General features: G+C 39.8%; 1 protein-coding gene and 1 pseudogene across 3 annotated transcripts in view; one reads left to right on the plus strand and one right to left on the minus strand.

The window, feature by feature from the left end:
• The window catches only part of ZNF329 (zinc finger protein 329), a 67,039-nt gene that overhangs the window by 19,918 nt on the left and 27,645 nt on the right, over nucleotides 1-19,476 (plus strand). The window lies entirely within an intron of this gene.
• Nucleotides 1,656-2,653, minus strand: LOC119521813 (annotated as a pseudogene).

The following is a 19,476-nucleotide window of genomic DNA, read 5'->3' on the forward strand; positions in this document are numbered from 1 at the left end:
ATCCTCTGTTAGCTGGGAAAGCACGTGACTGGCATCTGCTTGCTCCCAGGTTGCATTTCAAAATGGTGTTCTCCAAAATGTTGCTCTTGGGGCATTCTGTTCTCTCTTAGCTTCTCTGGAGCAAACTCCAGGCTAGCATAAGTCTGCTTTCAATGGCTGTCTCCAAAATGTCACTCTCAGTTGCTCTGAGTTCCTTCTGTTTGTCAGCTCTATATGGCTCCAGTGATTTAATTCAGACCTACCCTGAATGGGTGGGGTACACCTCCATGGAAATTATCCAAAGTTCTTGCCCACAGTTGACTGAGTCACATCTCCATGGAAACACTCAATCAATAGGTTCCAACCTAATCAACACGAATAACGTCTGTTCACATAAGATTGCATCAAAGAACATGGTGTTTTGGGGGACATAATACATCCAAGCGAGCACACTAGGGATGAATAATTAGAGGCTGATAAGAACTCTAGTATGTTTTGTGTTATGATAATTGGTTAAAATTGAGAGTGCTGATGATTGTACAACTAAGTGAAGATAATGTGAGATACTGATTGTTTATCTTGGGCAGAATGTATGCTATGTGAAATTAGGAACCCCCTACTTAATAACTAAAGCCCTCGATCTTGAGTCTTGCTCTTGTAAATGGGAAGCTGAGCCTTCCTATAATTATGCCTAAGAGGCACCTCTAGAGACCCTCTTTGTTGCTCAGATGTGGCCTTTCTCTTTCTAAGCCCAACTTAGCAATAAATTCATTAACCTCCCTCCCATGAGGGACATGACTCCCAGGGGGATGAATCTCCCTGGCTACGTGGGACATGACTCCCAGGAATGAGCCTAGCCCTAGTAGTGAGGGATTGAAAATGCACACTTGACGAAAAGGGGTAAAAAAGAAAAGCAGAAAGCTGAGTTCACAGAGGCTGAGCAATCCCAAATACAGTCAAGAAGCTATCCGCTCTCTACTTGTTAAATCCTACTTTGAAAATTATCACCTTTAAAGATTACTTTAAAAACAAAAACTCCCTGGCCCTATCTTTCTTTACTTCCAGTCCTGCTCCTCAGAAAAGCTGATTGTAGAGTGATGAATAGTTAGATAATTAAAAAAGTTTGATGTGTGTGATGGTAAGATGTATATGCAACAACTTATTATAATTGTAAAATTATAAGAAACTCTTAATTTAATTATCCAGCAAAAATCTGTAAAATCTGTTTAGTACTGGGTTTAATCAATATAATTATTAAAATTGTTTTCTAAAAACATAAAAAAAGTTGGTTTTTGAAATGACTGTGTATCAGGCACTATTCAGTTCTTTTAATTATTTCTTTTAATCCTCAAAGGGTTATTTTTCTTATATAAGAAAGCAGGAGACTAGAGCAGTTAAGTGACTTGCTTAAGGTCAAAAGTTAAGACACAGCAGAAAAGATTTCAAACCCAGTCTCTCTGGTTCTAGAACCTGAGCTCTTAAGCTTTATGTTCTAAAATCCATCCCCAAGAGAGCAAATATCTCCCTCCCATGAAAATGAGACAAAAAGTATGTAAAAGTTATGTCTGTCATAAACCCTAATATCAGCAGTATCATGGGAATAGGGGATACAATGTATCAGTTGTATTTTCAATTTGGAAGACAAATATGTAATTCTGGAAATCAAGATTTAAAAATCAGAATTTCATACCTTGTGCAAGCATGTTTAATTCCAAGAACAGTGCTGTATGGTGAAATGCCACGGGTTCTGCCCCAGTCGTGTGTGGCTTCCTTGTGACGTGAGCCTGCACGTCACTGAGACGCCCCACAGAGAGGCTGCAGTGCATACGGAGAGGCCCAGCACATCGGTGTACACAGTGTGACAGGACTTCTGCATATTTTTTTGGTATAGTGGACTCATCTAATATAATTCTTGTGGCTGCCCTCAAAGTTCAGTCTGTGATTTCTTTACCAGTCCATATCCTCCTTTGTAATAAATTTCAAAAAAAAAATGGGAACCACGCTGAAATAATAGCTGTGTGAGATTTTAGCTCTTCATCTAAGCAGTTCTGATTTCCACCAAAAGCTTCAACCAGTTCAGACTCTGAAAAACTAAGGACATCATAAAGCACATGTAATCAGAGTCCACGCGTATCTACATTGAGGGAATTTGGTCTTCCAAATTCTTCTCCAAGCCTAATGAGGATATCGATATTTTGAAACTTTGAGTCCTCCGTTCTACACGCCTGTATAAAGGTAATGTAACAAAGCAGAAAACATGGGCATAGCTAGACCAGCTGCAGTGATGTCCATTATTTTCTCTGCTCCATACTTAGGCGAGGAAGAAAGCAGTGTTTTAAAAAATGGTTACCTTGCTGCCAAAATGGCACGATGAACAGGAAAACAAGTTTCTTGAAATATTAAGTCTACTTCAGTACAATACCTGTACTAATAAAAATCCGCCATATCTTTCTGCAGTGTCCCAGCTTCTGGTCTAGCGAAATTGGCTTATAGAGAAAGCTCCATTAAGGCTGAGGTCACTCGTATTCCTTTACTGAAGCCTTGACATCTCTAGTCCCACCCAGAGAGATCTTGCATCTGCTTGCGTGATCAGCAGATCTATGAGAGTTTCAATACTTAATAAACTTTTTAGAGAGTGGCAAGGCCAGAGGTTCTCACTTTTTTTGTCTTGTGATTTCTCATGCCCATGGTCAAGGCTAGATAATTTTGATTCTCAACCGTAGACTTGCTGAGAAGAGGATGATGTTCTATGAAAGTCTGTTGGGCTTGTGAATCTCCCCTCTCCTCAGGGAATGTGAATGAGGATGGTTAGATGCCTTAGCACCCATTTTCTTCAGTCACTTGGGCATTCTATCTGCTGGTTCTTCGGAGCATAATCCCAGAGGCCTTTGTGAGCCTTCACCCGGGTCCGGAGCCTCTTGTCCGTTTCCTGGTGTCCGGCCGGCGGCTCAGGCTCCGGTGCTGCTCCCGGTCGCTGCCGCCTTGACTCCTTGAGGGAGCAGCCCCGTGCACTGAGAAGAAGGCCGAGGTAGATGTGCCACAGGAGGAGAAACGTGACCACAGAAACGGAGATTGCAGCGACACAGCCACCATCCAGAAGCTGGAAGAGGTGAGGAAGGGACCCTCCTGCAGAGCCTTCAGACGGAGTGCAGCCCCACAGCACTCTTACCATGGCCCACTGATCCCGGCTCAGCTGAGAGAGACTAAATTTCTGTTGTTTTAAGCAGCCATGTTTGTAGTGATTTGTCACAGCAACCACAGGAAACTAATACAGAGAACAGAGTCCCTTGAAGGAGGCTAAGGAGGCATATTAAAAGAGGCTGAACCTCTTTGACAGCCATGTGGTTGTCAAAAGGGCGCCAGCTTAAGGAAAAGCAACATTGCAGAAGGCCAAGGGGAAGGATGAAAAGAACCTGAGTGCTTGGAGACATTGTTGAATTGTTAGATCAAAGCGAACCTGAAACTGGACCATCTTGTTAACTCTCCAGGCATGTGAATGAAAATATCCTCTGACATTATTAGTTAGTTTGAGGTGGGGTTGCTGCTACTGACAGGTGAAAGCGTGCTGACTCCTTACAAGGGCAGTGGCAGATCTACTGTTTTTTCTTTGTGTGTGTATAGGCATCCAGTGTCCTGATTTTAATTGTACAGCTCGCTGAAGTTTTATATATGGACACCTTTGTATCCATCGTGCACAGTAAGGTATAATATAGTTCCAGAACCTCATACCCCTTCCTGGGCAATATCACCACCACCACCCCCCCTCCAGAAGTGACCACTATTCTGATTATCACTATTAACTAGTTTTGCCTGTTCTTAAACGTCATGTAAATGAAATTATATGGTCTGTAGTTTTTAGTGTCTGGCTTCTTTCACTGAATGTAATGTTTTTGAGAGTCATCCAAGTTATTGCATGTATCAATAGGTTTTGTTTTCTGAGTAGGATTCCATTGTGTGGATGTTCCACATGTTGTTTGCCCATCCTCTTATTGATGGACCATTGAACTGTATTCGGTTTTTTACTCTTAGGCCTAGAGCTTCTATAAACATTCTTTTACACCCGTAGTTCTCACTTGAGGAATTTTTTCCAGGAGTATCAGGAGTATAGTTGAGTTATATTTTTGAATCATGCAAGTCTGAAAATGTTTATTTTCCCATCACACATGAATGATTATTTTTTAAGAATAAAATTCTAAGGTCAGTCCTTTTGTTTCTGGAACCCTTACTTGCTCAATGTCTTCTAGCATCCAGGCTTTCAAATGAGAGAGCCAATGTGGTGTGGACCATCCGACATTAGGAAGGAGTTTTAGCTGCAGCTTGTGAGGCACACATCACCCTGGAATATGGATGTTTCATAATGTTTTGTTTGGACATGGCTTTTTAAAATCCTGCCTGGCACTGACTATAGCTCTTGAAGTGTGAAGATGCACCCAGCTTTTTTTAAAATTCCTCTTTTCAAGAAAGTTGTAAAATGCCAATGGTCAAACATTGCTGAGTTCATATATAGCTCTCTGGTTTGTTCAAAATGACATTTGGATTATGCAGAAAAGATGGGTGGCATATCCTTCAGTCCTCTCCTATGAATATTACAAAATAAAGTTTACATGGAGTTCTGGTTTGCTAATGCTGTTGAATTGCAAAACACTAGAAATGGATTGGCTTTTATAAAAGGGAGTTTATTTGGTTACACAGTTACAGTCTTAAGGCCATAAAGTGTCCATAAACAAAGGTACCTTCACTGGAGAAAGCCATTGGCATCTGGAAAACCTCTGTTAGCTGGGAAGGCACGTGGCTGGCGTCTGCTAGTTCCCAGGTTGTGTTTCAAAATGGCGTTCTCCAAAATGTCTGCACCAGCTTCCAACGGCCGTCTTCAAAGTGTCTGTCTCAGCTCCAGCTAGCTGTGAGCTCCTTCTGTGAGCTTATATAGTGCTCCAGTAAACTAAACAAGGCCCCCACTGATGAGCGGGGCCATACCACCATGGAAATTATCCAGAGTGATCACCTACAGTTGATTGGGGCGCATCTCCATCGACCCTGAACCAATAGGTTCCAATCCAATCCACACTAATATGTCTGCCCCCACAAGAATGCATTAAAGAATATGGCTTTTTCTGGGGGACATAAACATACAAATGGGCACACATGGATTCCTGTGATGTTGAAAGATGGATGAACTTGGCACAAAACTTCAATGTTGGTGGTTTCCTAATCCTTACTTGTCATAGACAGATGGGTAATGCTGTTGTCATTGGTAATATTCACGTTTGATTATCTATAGCAATCACTTCTATAAAGTGTTGTCCGTCAGGCCTAGAACTTAACTCCTGTTAAATAATGTTTCTATGGCAAATGAAGGGCATCTGTAGAACATAACTGTGCATACCAGTTCATCTGTGACTGCAGGGAGCCACAAGGGCAAAATCTTCTTACATTGGTGTTTGTGCCGGTTTGAATGTATTATGTCCCCCCAAACACCATTATCTTTGATGTAATCTTGTGTGGGCAGACCTATCAGGGTTAATTACATTGTAATTCTTTGAGTGTTTCCATGGAGATGTAACATGGCTTTTTTATAAAAGCCAATCCATTTCTGATGTTTTGCATTTGGCAGCATTAGCAAACTAGAACAGTGTTCCAGTTTGCTAATTTTGCAAAACACCAGAAATGGATTGGCTTTTATGAAGTGGGTTTATTTGGTTACACAGTTACAGTCTTAAGGCCATAAAGTGCCCAAGGTAAGGCATTAGCAATCAGGTACCTTCACTGGAGAAAGGCTATTAACATCTGGAAAACCTCTGTTACCTGGGAAGGCATGTGGCTGGCATCTGCTTGCTCTCAGGTTGCGTTTCAAAATGGCGTTCTCCAAAATGTCTGTGTCAGCTTCCAATGGCCATCTTCAAAATGTCTGTCTCAGCTGCAGCTCTGAGGTCCTTATATTTGTGAGCCCCTTTATAAGACCCCAATGAACTAATCAAGGCCCACACTGATTGGGTAGGGCCACACCTCCATTCAATCAGAGGTCACACCATAACCAAAGGTATCATTCAGAGTTGGGTGGGTCACATCTCCATGGAAACAATCAAAAGTTTCCAACCTAATCAATGCTGAATACATCAGCCCCCACAAGTTTGCATTAAAGAAAATAGCTTTTTCTGGGGGACATAATATTTCCACACTGGCACAATTGAGTACCTTATTGGGTCAAAAATAATTTGCAGCTTTTGCCTACCTTATGTTTTATGTCTGATGTCAAATAAAATGGAATCCCAACTGTTAGCTTCTCCATATTGATTGTGTTCAATGAGTCTCTAAACTGTATGAGTTTTGTGGTGTCAGATTAGATGACAGCCATGGTTTAAAGCTTACCAACATTCACCCCGTTCAGAGTGCTCTCAGCATGAGTCCTCCGTGTCGAATAGGGTGAGAACACCCGCTGAAAGTTCTTCTGTACCGGTTACATGTATGTGTTTCCCCAGTATGAGTTCTCTGACGTCTAATCATAAGAGCTGACCCATGTCTGATGCATTTTCCACAGTGACTACAGTGGGTTCTCTCCAGTGTGTCTCATGTGATATTGAGTAAGGAAGGAGCAAAGCATGATATCTGTCCCTCAAGGATCACATTCATAGGGTTTGTCTCCTTCTTGAGTTCTTAGATGTAGAAGAAAGCGATCACTCCTCGAAAAGAATTTCCTGAGTTTACTGCAAATATAGGGTTTCTCACCAGTACAAATTCTTGCTAGGTAAGAGGTTATTTGTGCCTACAGCTTTTTCCATAGTGATTGCATTTACTGGTTTTTCTGAAGTAGGAGTTCTTAAATGTACAAAAAGGCAGTTTTTCCAAGTAAATAAGTTCTCACATTGAATACATTTATAGGGTTTGTCTTCTGAGTGACATTGTTCATCTCAAAAAGGGCTGAGCTATGTTTAAATATTTCTCCACACACATTACATTTATATGTTCTCTACCCAGTATGGCTTCTTTGATGTCAGAAAGTGTATCTGATTGAGGAGTTTCTCATTTTCATTAGAGCCGTAGGGTTTGTCACGTGTGAGTTCTCTTGAACCAAAGACAGTAGAAACTCTAGACTGACTTTCACAAAATCTTTACATTTAAATGAGCTCTCTATATGAATTATCTTACATCTACAGAGGTTTATACCAATTTAAAGGATTTACTGCATACATTAAATTTGTAGGGCTTTATTTGAGTGTTTTGGATGAAAGCATTTGTATAATCATTAACAGGGCATTTTTCTCAGTCTCATTTTATGAGAATTGAATAAACCTGAGCAGTCTTTTACAGTGCATCACGTGTGTGGCGATGTCTGCTGGTAGGAAAAGTGTATAGTGGAAGAAGGTTTAAGCTCAAATTAACTTTTCCCCAAATCCACTATTTTTTAAACTTTTTATTAGAGTTGTAGGTTTACAGAACATTCATGCAGCAAATATATAGTTCGCATCTCCTGAGCTCATTTTTAACATTTTGCCCTAGTGTGGTACTTTTTTACAATTGATGAGAAAAATATTATGATTGTACTATAAATTATAGTCTGCAGTTTACATTAGGGTTAACTGTTTGTATTGTGCAATCCTATGTGTTTTTTTAAATTTATAAACCCCCTTAAATTTCCCCTTTTAAGCAATTCAGATATATGATTTAGTGATGTTAATTACATTCACAATTTGTGTTACCATCACCACTCTATATTACTAAAACTTTTCCATGACCCCAACAGAAATTCTGCACCAATTAAATGTTCACTCCTCATTCCCTACCCCACACTGGCCCCTGGTAATCTGTATTCCAGTTTCTGACTCTTATCAATTTGCATATTGTAATTATTTCATAGAAGTGGGATCATACAATATTTGTCCTTTTGTGACTGAATTATTTGTGACCCTTGTCTTCAAGGTTCATCCATGTTGTCACATGTATCAGAATTTTGTTCCTTTTCACAGCTGAGTAATATTCCTTCGTATGTATATACCACATTTTGTTTATCAATTCAGATGCTGATGGATGCTGTTACGGTGCCCACGAGTTAAAGTACGAGACAGCCAAACTGAATTTAAAGAGCCTTTATTAGCCAGCTAGCCGGCGGCTGCCATCTCTCACTCCGCACAGGGAGTTCAGCAAGCAGCCCCCACCTGTGTGTGCTGGTGCCTTATATAGACAGAAACCATATCCTAGAAACACAAGCAAGCAAGCTATTCTAACAGAAGCAGAGTTGGCAGTTAGCTCTTGATCACAAAAACAATTTCACAAAGAGTTCACAAAAACAATCTTACAAAGAGCTTCACTTGGAACTGGAGCAGCTATTGATTATTAAAGGGTTACAAAAAGTTTCACTTGGACCTGGAGCAGTTATTGTTAAAAGGGTTACGCTTGGCTGATGCGTGCAACCGCAGCTTTGCCTCCCCTAAATGGTAGTTTTGCTTCCTTTAACTGGTACAGGCCCAGTCTCACTCCCCCCTCCCCATGGCCCAATGCCGTTTACATAACACTGTTGCTTTTCAGATGTTTTAGGATTAAGGGAAAGGGACCCCACTTCAGATACTTGGGTTGCTTCTGTCTTCAGTCAATTGTGAAAAATGCCACTGTAAACATTGGTGTGCCAATATCTGAGTCCCTGTTTTCAATTTCTTTAGACATATACCTATGAGCGAAATTGCCAGGCTATATGGTAATTCTATATTTTACTTTCTAAGGAACTGCCAAACTTTTCCACAGTGGTTGCCCATTTTATATTCCCACCAATAATTCATGAGGATTCCAATTTCCCTGTATCCTCTCCAACACTTGTTATTTTTGTTTTTATTTTTATGAAGTTCCATTGACTTATTTGTTTGTGCTTTTGGTGTAATGTCTAAGAAGCTATTGTCTAAATCAAGGTTCTGCAGGTGCTTCCCTTTATTTTCTTCTGGGAATTTAATAGTTTTGGTTCTTATATTTAGATCTTTCATCCATGTTTTAGTTTTCTGGCTGCTAAAGCAAATACCATGCAATGAGTTGAATTAAACAACGGAAATTTATTGGCTCCTGGTTTTGAGGCTAGAAGAAGTCCAAAATCAAGGCATCATCAAGGTGTTGCTTTCTCCCAGAAGACTGTGACGTTCTGGGGCTGGTTACCGATAATCCTTGGTCCTTGGCGTTTCTGTCACATGGCAAGGCGTATGTGGCCTCTCCTGGCTTCTCCTTTCTCTTGCAGGTTCCTTTGACATTCAGCTTCCGGCTGCTCTCCTTGGCTTTCCCTCTCTCTGTGAACTTCCCTGTTAGGCCTTCAGTAATGAGAATAAGACCCATTTGATTTAGCTGGGCAATACCTTAGCTGACGTAACTTCATCACGAGGTCCTATTTACAAGAGTTCACACCCACAGAAGTGTGTTAAATTTAAGAATATGTTTTTCTGGAGTACATAAATCCAAACCACCACAGTCCTCTTTTTTGAAACACAACAGTCCATTTTGAGTTAATTTTTGTATATGGCGTGAGATAGAGGCTACCTTTATTCTTTTGCATATGGGTATCAGTTTTTCCCAGCACATTGGTTGAAGACACTGTTCTCTCCCAATTGAGTGTATTGATACCCTTGTCAAAAATCAATTGACCATAGATGTGAAGGTCCATTTCTGAACTTTCACTGTGATTCTGTTTGTCCATAAGTATGTTCTTGTGCCAGTACCATGCTGTTTTGACCACTGCAGCTTTGTAGTAAGTTGTAAAATTAGGAAGCTTGAGTCCTCCAACTTCATTCTTTTTAAAGATTTTTTTTTTGGCTATTTGGGGATCCTTACTCTTCCATATGAATTTGATGATTGGATTTTCCATTATCTGCAAAGAAGGCTGTTGTAATTTTGATTGGGGTTTCATTGAATCCGTAAATTGCTTTGGGTAGGACTGATATCCTGATAATATTTAGTCTTCCAATCCATTAGCATGGTTTGTTCTTCTATTTACTTAGGTCTTTGATTTATTTTGGTAATGTTTTGTGTTTTTCTGTGTATAAGTCCTTTACATCATTGACCAAACTTATTTGCTTCTTTTAGTTGCTATTGTAAGTGAATTTTTTTCTTAATTTCCTCTTCAGATTGTTCATTAATAGTATATAGAAACACTACTGGTTTTTGCGTGTTGATCTTGTACCCCACCACTTTGCTAAATTCACTTATTAGCCCTAGTACTTTTGTTGTAGATTTTTTTGGATTTCCTATATACAGGACCATGTCACCTGAAATAAGAAAAATTTTACTACTTTCTTTACAATTTGGATTGTTTTTATTTTTTTCTTGCCTAATTGCTCTGGCCAGAACTTCCAGCACAATGTTGAATAACAGTGGTGTCAGCAGGCATCATTGTCTTGTTCCCAATCTTAGAGAGAAGGCTTTCAGTCTTTCACCATTGAATATGATGTTAGCTATAGGTTTTTCATATATACTTGTGATGGTTAGGTTCATGTGTCAACTTGGCCAGGTGATAGTACCCAGCTGTCTAGTCAAGCAAGCACTGGCCTAACAATTGCTGCAAGGACGTTTGTGGCTGGTTAATAAACCAACAGGCTGGTTTATTAAATCATCAGTCAGTTGACTGCAGCTGTGACTGATGACTCACCAAAGGGCGTGTCTTCCACAATGAGAGAATGCAATTGGCTGGATTTAATCCAACCAATCAGTTGAAGACTTATAAGCAAGACAGATAGAGGACCTTCACTTCCTCTTCGGCTGCCCAGCGAAGCATTTCCTGAGGAGTTTGTTGATGTTGCCGGTTTGTTTCCTGAGGAGCTCATCGAACACGTTTGTCGAAGATCCCAGTTCATTTCCTGAGGAGTTCGTTGACATTGCCGGTTTGTTTCCTGAGGAGTTCATCGAACACATTTGTCGAAGATCCCAGTTCATTTCCTGAGGAGTTCATCAGATATCTTCCTTGGAGTTGACAGTTTGCTGACTGCCCTACAGAATTTGGACTCATGCATACCCACAGTTGTGTGAGTCACTTTTATTTATTTTATAGTCATAGACACCTCTCATTGATTCTGTTTCCCTAGAGAACCCTAACTAATACAATACTTTTTAGCATGTTGAGGATGTTTCCTTCTATTCCTAGTTTTCTAAGTGTTTTTATCAAGAAAGGGTACTGGATTTTGTAAAATGCCTTTTCTGCATCAATTGAGATGACCACATGTTTTTCCTCTTCATTCTATTAATGTGGTGTATTACATTGATTTTCCCATCACTGGGATAAATCCCATTTAATCATGATGTACAATTATTTTAATGTGCTTTTGGCTTTAGTTTGATAGTATTTTGTTGAGTATTTTGCATCTATATTCATGAGGAATATTGGTCTGTAATTTTCTTTTCTTGTGGTATCTTTATCTGGCTTTCATATATAGGGTGAAGTTGGCCTCATAGAATGAGTTAAAAAGTGTTCCCTTCTATATTTTTTTGATGAGTTTGAGCAGTACTGGGTGTTAATTCTTCTTGCAGTGTTTGGTAAAATTCATCAGTGAATCCAGCTGGTCCTGGGCTTTACTTTGTTGCGAAGTTTTTTATTATGAACTCACTCTTTACTTGTTATTGGTCTGTTGAGATCTTCAATTTTTCTTCTTGAGCCAGTGTAGATAATTTGTGTTTTTCTGGGAAGTTATCTATTTCATTTAAGTTATCTAATTTATTGGCATACAGTTGTTCATAGTATATTCTTATAGTCCTTTTTTATTTCTGTGGGGTCATTAGTAATGTCCCCCTTTCATTTCCGATTTTAGTTGATATTTAGTCATTCCTCTCTCTTTTGTTCTTTTTCAGTCTAGCTAAGTACTTGTCAATTCTATTGATCTTTTCAAAGAACCAATTTTGGTTTTGTTGATTCTATTGTTTTTAAATTCTCTTATTTCATTTATGTCTGCTCTAATCTTTGTTAATTCCTTCCTTTTGCTCGCTTTGTGTTTAGTTTGCTCTTCCTTTTCTAGCTCTTCCACTTTTCAGGTTAGGTCTTTGATTTGAGGTCTTTTTTCTTTTTTAATGTAAGCATTTATATCTATAAATTTCCCTCTCAGTACTGCCTTTGCTGCATCCCATAAATTTTGGTACTTTGTGTTTTTGTTTTCATTCACCTCAAGATATGTTCTTATTTCCCTTGTGATTTCTTCTTTGACCCATTGGTTGTTTGAATGCATTGTTTTATTTCCATATATTTGTGAATTTTCCTATTCTCTCCCTGTTATTTATTTCTAGCTTCATTCCATTGTGGTTGGAGAAAATATATTTTATGATTTTGATATTTTTAAATTTATTAAGACTTGTTTCGTGACCTAACATATGATATATCCTGGAGATTGATCCATGTGCACTTAAGATGTGTATTCCACTGCTATTGGGTGTAGTGTCCTATATATATCTATTATAATCTAGTTGGTTTTTAGTAACATTCAAGTCTTCTACTTTCTATTGATCCTCTGTTGAGACATTCTATTATTGAAATCAGTGTATTGAATTTTATTATTAATGTAGAACCATCTATTTGTCCCTTCCAATCTGTCAATATTTGCTTCATATATTTAGCGGCTTTGCCATTAGGTGCATGTATAATTTTTATATCTTCTTATGGAATTGGCACCATTAACAGTATATAGTGGCCTTCTTTGCCCCTCATAACTGTTTTTGACTTAAAGTCTCTTTTATCTGATCTTAGTATAGCTACCCCAGCACTCTTTTGGTTACTATTTGCATAGTATATATTTTTTCCATTCTTTCACTTTCAGCCTATCCATGAGTCTGAATTTAAGGTGTCTCTTGTAAGCAGCTTATAGTTGGGTAATGCTTTTTTATCTATTCAGCCAATCAGTGACTTTTGAGTAGAGAGTTTAATCCACAAATCCATCATTTTTGAAGACTCTCCTGAATCAGTGTTTCCTCGGGGGCCATTTGTTCTACCCATCTCTATTGTTTCTTCCCCTGCTTCTCTAAATGAGCCTCACAGTCTAAGTCTTTTCTGAATGTGGAGGGACAGAGATCATCCCTGGTGAATCTTCCCATTTTCAGGACCGTATGACTCTAAAGCAGTAATACCCTGCATTCTGGTTAACTCTTTTGTATTAGTCAGGATTCTCTAGGGAAATAGAACCAACAGGAGATATATGTAATTATTATGAAATCTTTATAAGAGTTGTCTTACATGGCTGTGGGTATGGGCAAGTCTGTTCCAGTTTGCTAGAGTTCCCATTATGCAAAATACCAGAAAAGTATTGTTTTGTTTTTTTTTTAAATTCAGTTTTATGGAAATATATTCACATACCATACAATCATCCATGGTATACAATCAACTGTTCACAGTACGAGAAATGGATTGGCTTTTACAAAGGGGGTTCATTACATTGAAAATTTACAGTTCTAAGGCCAAGAAAGTGTCCAGACTAAGGCATCAGCAAGAGGATGACACTCACTGAAGAAAGACCGATGGCATCCAGGACACCTCTGTCAGCCGGGAAGGCACTTGGCTGGTGTCTGCTGGTCCTTTGCTTACAGGTTCTGGTTTCAAAATGGATTTCTCCAAAATGTCTCTGGGCTTCTGTCTCTCTTAGGTTCTCTCAGCTCCTGTGCATCCATGCTTGTTCTCCTAGGGTGTTTCTCTCTAAGCATCTGGAGACCTCTCTTAGCTTACCTGGGGCAAACTGCGCTTCATCTCTTAACTTAGCATCTTCAAATGTCTTTCTGTCTGCATCTCCAAGTGTCTGGGTCTGTGTGGACTCTTTGCTTCTCTCAGGGGCAAACTCTGTATTACATATCTTAGCTTCTCTCCAAAATGTCTCTCTCAGCTTGTCTGAGCTCCTTCTCTCTGTGAGCTCTCTTAAAGGATTCCAGTGATCTAATTTAAACCCACCCTGACTGGGTGGGTTCATGTCTCCTTGGAAATGACCTAATCAAAAAGTCTCACCTGCAGTTGGATGGGTCACATCTCCATGGAAACAACCTAATCAAAGGTCCCAACCTAATCAAAAGACTAATAATCCTGTCCCCACAAGAGTGCTTTGAAAAACATGGCTTTTGTGGGGGATATAATAAATCCAAACCAGCACAAAGTCCAATTTTTGTAGGGCATGCCACAAGCTGGGAACTCCAATGAAGATTTTTTATGAATTCTCCAGGAGAAGCTAGCTGGCTGTTGTAGAAATGAAAATTCTCTTTTGACTGCTGAAATCATCATTTCTCCAACTACGTGCTGGTAATGTTCATTCCTCGTTCAACAGTCGTCATCTTTGAAAACTGAGTCTTACTCCCACCGCCCACCTGCTCATCCCCCTAGCTTTTCCCTATCCATGTACGGCAACACCATCAAACCAGTTGCCTGCGTCAGAAGCCAAGGGCCCCTCCACCTCCATGTTGAATCATTCACCAAGTTTGTCTACCTTAAATATGCACCAAATCTGTCTCTTTTTGTTTCCATTGCCCCAAGCTACTCCAAATCATTTTGCTTCTTAGGTGATTGACTACAGTAATGCTTTAACTCTTGTCCCTCTTCTGTTCATACCCATGTGCCAACACTCATCCAGACCAGTCTTTAAAGATGTAAACCAGATCATGTCATTCTCCTGCTTAAACTCATCAAGTGTCTTCCCAAAGACACAAATATGTTGAAAGTGAAAGTATGGGAAAAATATCCCATGTGAATAGTAATCTTTAGAAGAGTGCTGGGGTGGCTATACTAATATCAGACAAAATAGGCTTTAAGTCAAAAGCTGTTACAAAAGACAAAGAAGGACATTATATGTTGATAAAATGGTCAATTCAACGAGAAGATATAGCATCATAAACATATCAAACTTGGCCCCAAAATATATGAATCAAATATTGATAGAATTGAAGGGAGAAATAGTTCTATAATAATAGTTGGAGACTTCAAAATACACCACTTTCATACTAGATAGAACATCTAGGCAGAAGATCAATAAGGAAAGATAGGACTTGAACAAAACATAAAGCTACTAGATCTGACAGACACATAAACACTTCACCCAACAACAGCAGAATACCATTCTTAAGTGCACATGGATCAGTCTCCATGATAGGTCATATAATAGGCCACAAATCAAGTCCTAATAAATTTAAGAGGATTGAAATCATACAGTGAATCTTCTCTGGCCAAAATAGAATGAAGCTAGAAATCAATAACAAAGAAAATTGGAAATTTTACAAATGTTTGGAAATTAACAACACACTCTTAAGCAATCAATGGATTAAAGAAAAGATCCCAAAAGAAGTGAGAAAATACTTAGAGATGAATGAAAATGAAAATAAAGCATACCAAAACTCATGGGATGCAGTAAAGGCAATGATCAGATGGAAATGTATAAGTATAAATCCCTGCATTAAAAGATGAAAGATCTCAAATCAATAATCTAACTTCACATCTTGAGGAACTAGAAAAATAAGAGCAATTTAAGCCCAAACTTAGCAGAGGGAAGGAAATAATTAAGATTAGAGTGGAGATAAATAAAAGAGAATAGAAAAAACAGTTGAGAGAATCAATAAAACTAAAAATTGGTTTTTTGAAAATATCAATAAAATTAATGAACTTTTAGCTAGACTGAGAGAAAAAAATGGAAAATATGGAAATAACTAAAATCAGAAATGAAAATGGTGACACCACTTGCCATACTGAATTAAAAACGATTATAAGAGACACTAAGAACAATTGTAAGCCAAAAAATTAGATAATCTAGATGAAATGGACAAATTCCCAGAAACACACAAAGTACCTACACTGACTCAGGAATAAATAGGAAACCTCAGCAGACCTTTAATAATTTCAGAGATTGAATCAATAATCAAAACCCTCCAAACAAAATAAAGTGAAGAACCAGATGGCTTCACTGGTGAACACTGCCAAACATTTAAAGAAGAATTAACATCTATCCTTCTCAGTCTTCCAAAAAATTCCTAATTCATTCTATAAGGCCACCCTAATACCAAAGGCAGATAAAGACAACACAAGAAATGAAAATTATGGACTAATATCCCTTATGAATATAGATATAAAAATCCTTAACAAAACCCTAGCAATCAAAATCCTACAGCTTATTAAACCCTAGCAATCAAAATCCTACAGCTTATTAAAAAGGTATACTCCATAACCAAGTGGAATTCATCCCAAGAATGCCAGGGTGGTTAAATTTGAAAATCAACCATTGTAATACACCACATAAAAAGAATGAATTTAAAAATCCCACATGATTATCACAGTAGGTTCAGAAAAGGCTTTTGATAAAATTCAACACTGTTTCATGATTAAAATACATAGAAAACTAGGAATAGAAGAAAACTCTCAGCATGCTAAAGGACATTTATGAAACCCACAGCTAACATCATACTCAGTGAAGGAAAGTGGAAGTTTTCCCCCTAAGATCAGGAAAAATAACAAGGATGCCCACTTTTTCCACTGCTATTCAAATTGTACTAGAAGTTCCAGCCAGAGCAGTAAGTCCAGAAAAAGAAATCAAAGGTATCCACATTGGAAAGGAGGAAGTAAAACTATCTCTGTTTGCATACAACATGACCCTATATATGGAAAACGCGAAAGAATCCTTGAGAAAAGTACAATAGGTAATACACAAATTCAGCAAAATTTCAGAGTGCAACATCAACATACAAAAATCAATTGTGGACTTCCAGGAAGATGGTGGATTAGGAGAGGCAGAGCAAAATTCATCCAGGAGAAACACTAGATAAAAGGCAGAAATGCTCCCAAACGCAGTTCCAAGGGGCTTCCACAACACACTGTGGTGAGGACCCGGCTGGAGAGGCCGAGAGACTGCATTTAGGACAGGTGAGCATTTGGCCCGGAACACCACCAGGGATAGGCAGTTGGAGCTGGCAGACAGGCATGGAACAGGGCAGCTTTCCACACCCCACGCACCCATCCCAGCAGGTGGAGAGGTAGCCCTTCACAGCCCCATGGCCAGGAGCTCCCGTGAGGGAACTTGGGATTCTGAGGGCTTGGGATCGCAACCGCTCTGCCTCCCTGGAAGCCCATGGGATGCACAACCAAGAAGCAGTGGCTCCAAGTGGAAGTGCCAGGAGCCCCTCCTCAACCCCAGAGACTCATGGGCACATGGCAGATCAGGACTGAAGGGCATTTGAGCTGGAATTTGAGAAGCACAACTCCACAGCCCCTGAGCAGTCCACCTGCAACCCCAGGAATTGCCGAGACCACTGTATCCTGGAGCAGACCCCCTTCCTGACTGCACGTCCCGGTGCCCTCCCACAGGGCGGGCAGTCCCCAGTGTACACGGAGAACTGTTGCAATGATTGGATTTCCACCTGGTTTGGACTCCACCAAGTGCATAGATGAAGTTGGGGTGGGGGGGACTGGCTTGAGAGTAAGAGGTGGCTCAAGTGCACCATCTGATGGTAGGTTAGGGAAAGTGCACTCCACCAAGCTGTAGCTCTGCCAAATTATAAATGTTAAAATACTCCTGCATATCCTAAAATAACCTTATCAGGATAATGAGTTCATATTCCCTTCTGTCTTACACACACACAAAAAAACATTATGTACCACATTTTTTTTTTTAATTTGGCCTTCTAGGTTATTTCCTAAGGGTAGCCTCATTGGCTGAGTTGTTAACATGCTATATACACTATTTCAGGTGCTTCACCTAAATATCCAGTTGAATCTATGCAGCAGACTTGTCAGGGAGGGACTATGACCTCCAAATACAGACGAGCAAGGTGAGCCCCTATCATGGGTGACTTTTCAGTGCCACAGGGTTTTTCTGTCATGTCTCCATCTTCCCATATCGTCGTCTCCATCCACTGGAATAACCATCAGATCACTTGGAGAACCGTCACTGTATTATCATCTGACCTGGCAATTACATTTGAGACTGTACTCCAAATAAATCATGTACATCAAAGGGGAAACATGGAAACGTATAAGAAGTCTTATGTGCCAGAGTGAAAAGGTAGAATCAAGCCAAATACAGGGGTAATGAAATCTGCTCAGGTATCAGAATGGATTAACCTCGGGTTGGATCTTGCTCAGCTCCTGGCAATGTGGATGATCGTGGAAAAGTTCATTAATTTCTCTGGGCTTCAATTCAGTTTCATAAATGACAAGATGTATTCCAAGCACCTATGCTAGTGAAGGAACAGAATATACTACATAAATAATACTAAAAATTGCTCAGTGCTCCACAATAAGAAAATGGTAAGGAAATTATTTGGCTATTAAACCTCATACATAGTAAGAGTCACCTTAGCCATTACCTACATTCATTTTTAAAATTTTTTGCTAGCCTCTAAGTGTTTGCTGATGTCAGAGTATCGTTTCTTCTTCTTTTTAATTATTATTTTCCTTTTTTAATGTAATTTTATTGAGATCTATTCATACTCAGTACAGTCCATCCAGAGTGCACCATCAGTGGCTCACAGTGTCATCGCATAGCTGTGCATTCACTGCCACAACTTTAGAACATTGTCGTTACCCCAGAAAAGGAGAAAGAATTCATATTCCACCCTGCCTCACACAGAATGTGACATGATGCACCCACATCTCTGCACTTGCTTTTTTGAGTTGGCACTCTCTCTCGGAAATCCTCCCAGTACACTGTGTGGTGATCGCCCTCCTCCTCTTTGTCCCGTGTCTTCAGCCACTTTCCTGTCAGTGGACACTTGGGTGGTCTCTCATCTGCTGCTGTGGCAAGCAGTGCGGCACGAATCGCCTTCTGCAGATGCCAAGAGGAGGTCTGACTCAGCAGGGCTCACGCACTCGAGGTCTGCCCTACGTGGGCTTCTCAGCCTGCAGAGAATTTTCATGGGATTCCTTTTCATGCGATGAGAATTCTCATCCTTTGTTAGCTCTGAGGAATTCTAAGAAATGGCAGAGTTGGAGAAGATTCAGATGGAAAAGAAGGTGCAGATTTCCACATTCGGAACAACAGGAACTCTTTAATGGCTACACTTGCTGCGGAATAACTGACTGTGTCCTGACAGGCCATCCAGCGCATTCTCTTCTCTTGCTTCTGAGCACCTGCACCCCAGAGCAGTTCATGACTTTACCCAACCAGCCTGGGTGTGGCCTGACAGCAGGGTGGCCCTGCCAGGGCGAGTGGGCAGTAGAAGATGCTAAATATTAATGCACACTTACATTTTCACTTTCTTTTCATTTTCCTTTTTATCCATGTTGAATATTTCTGCATTGGTAAGGTTTTGGTAGATTATGGTGCAGTAACAACCCTGAAAGCACAGTGGATTACTACAACAGGGCTGTATTTCTTCGGGAGACGTGCCCCCGTGCACCTGCTTTGGTTCTGCTTGCCTCTGCTCCAGGGTCATCTTAGTTCTGGAATCCAGGCTGCTGATCCAGGACAAAGGAAAAGAGTGAAGGAAAAAGCACACTAAGACTCGTAAAGCTTCTGCTTCAACGTGGCAGGTGTCACTTCCACTCACATTTCAGTGGCCAAAGCCAGTGGCGTGGCTGGACTTGCTGTGCTCTATCCC

The sequence above is a fragment of the Choloepus didactylus genome, chromosome 27, assembly GCF_015220235.1.
Source record: "Choloepus didactylus isolate mChoDid1 chromosome 27, mChoDid1.pri, whole genome shotgun sequence".
Classification (NCBI taxonomy): domain Eukaryota; kingdom Metazoa; phylum Chordata; class Mammalia; order Pilosa; family Megalonychidae; genus Choloepus; species Choloepus didactylus.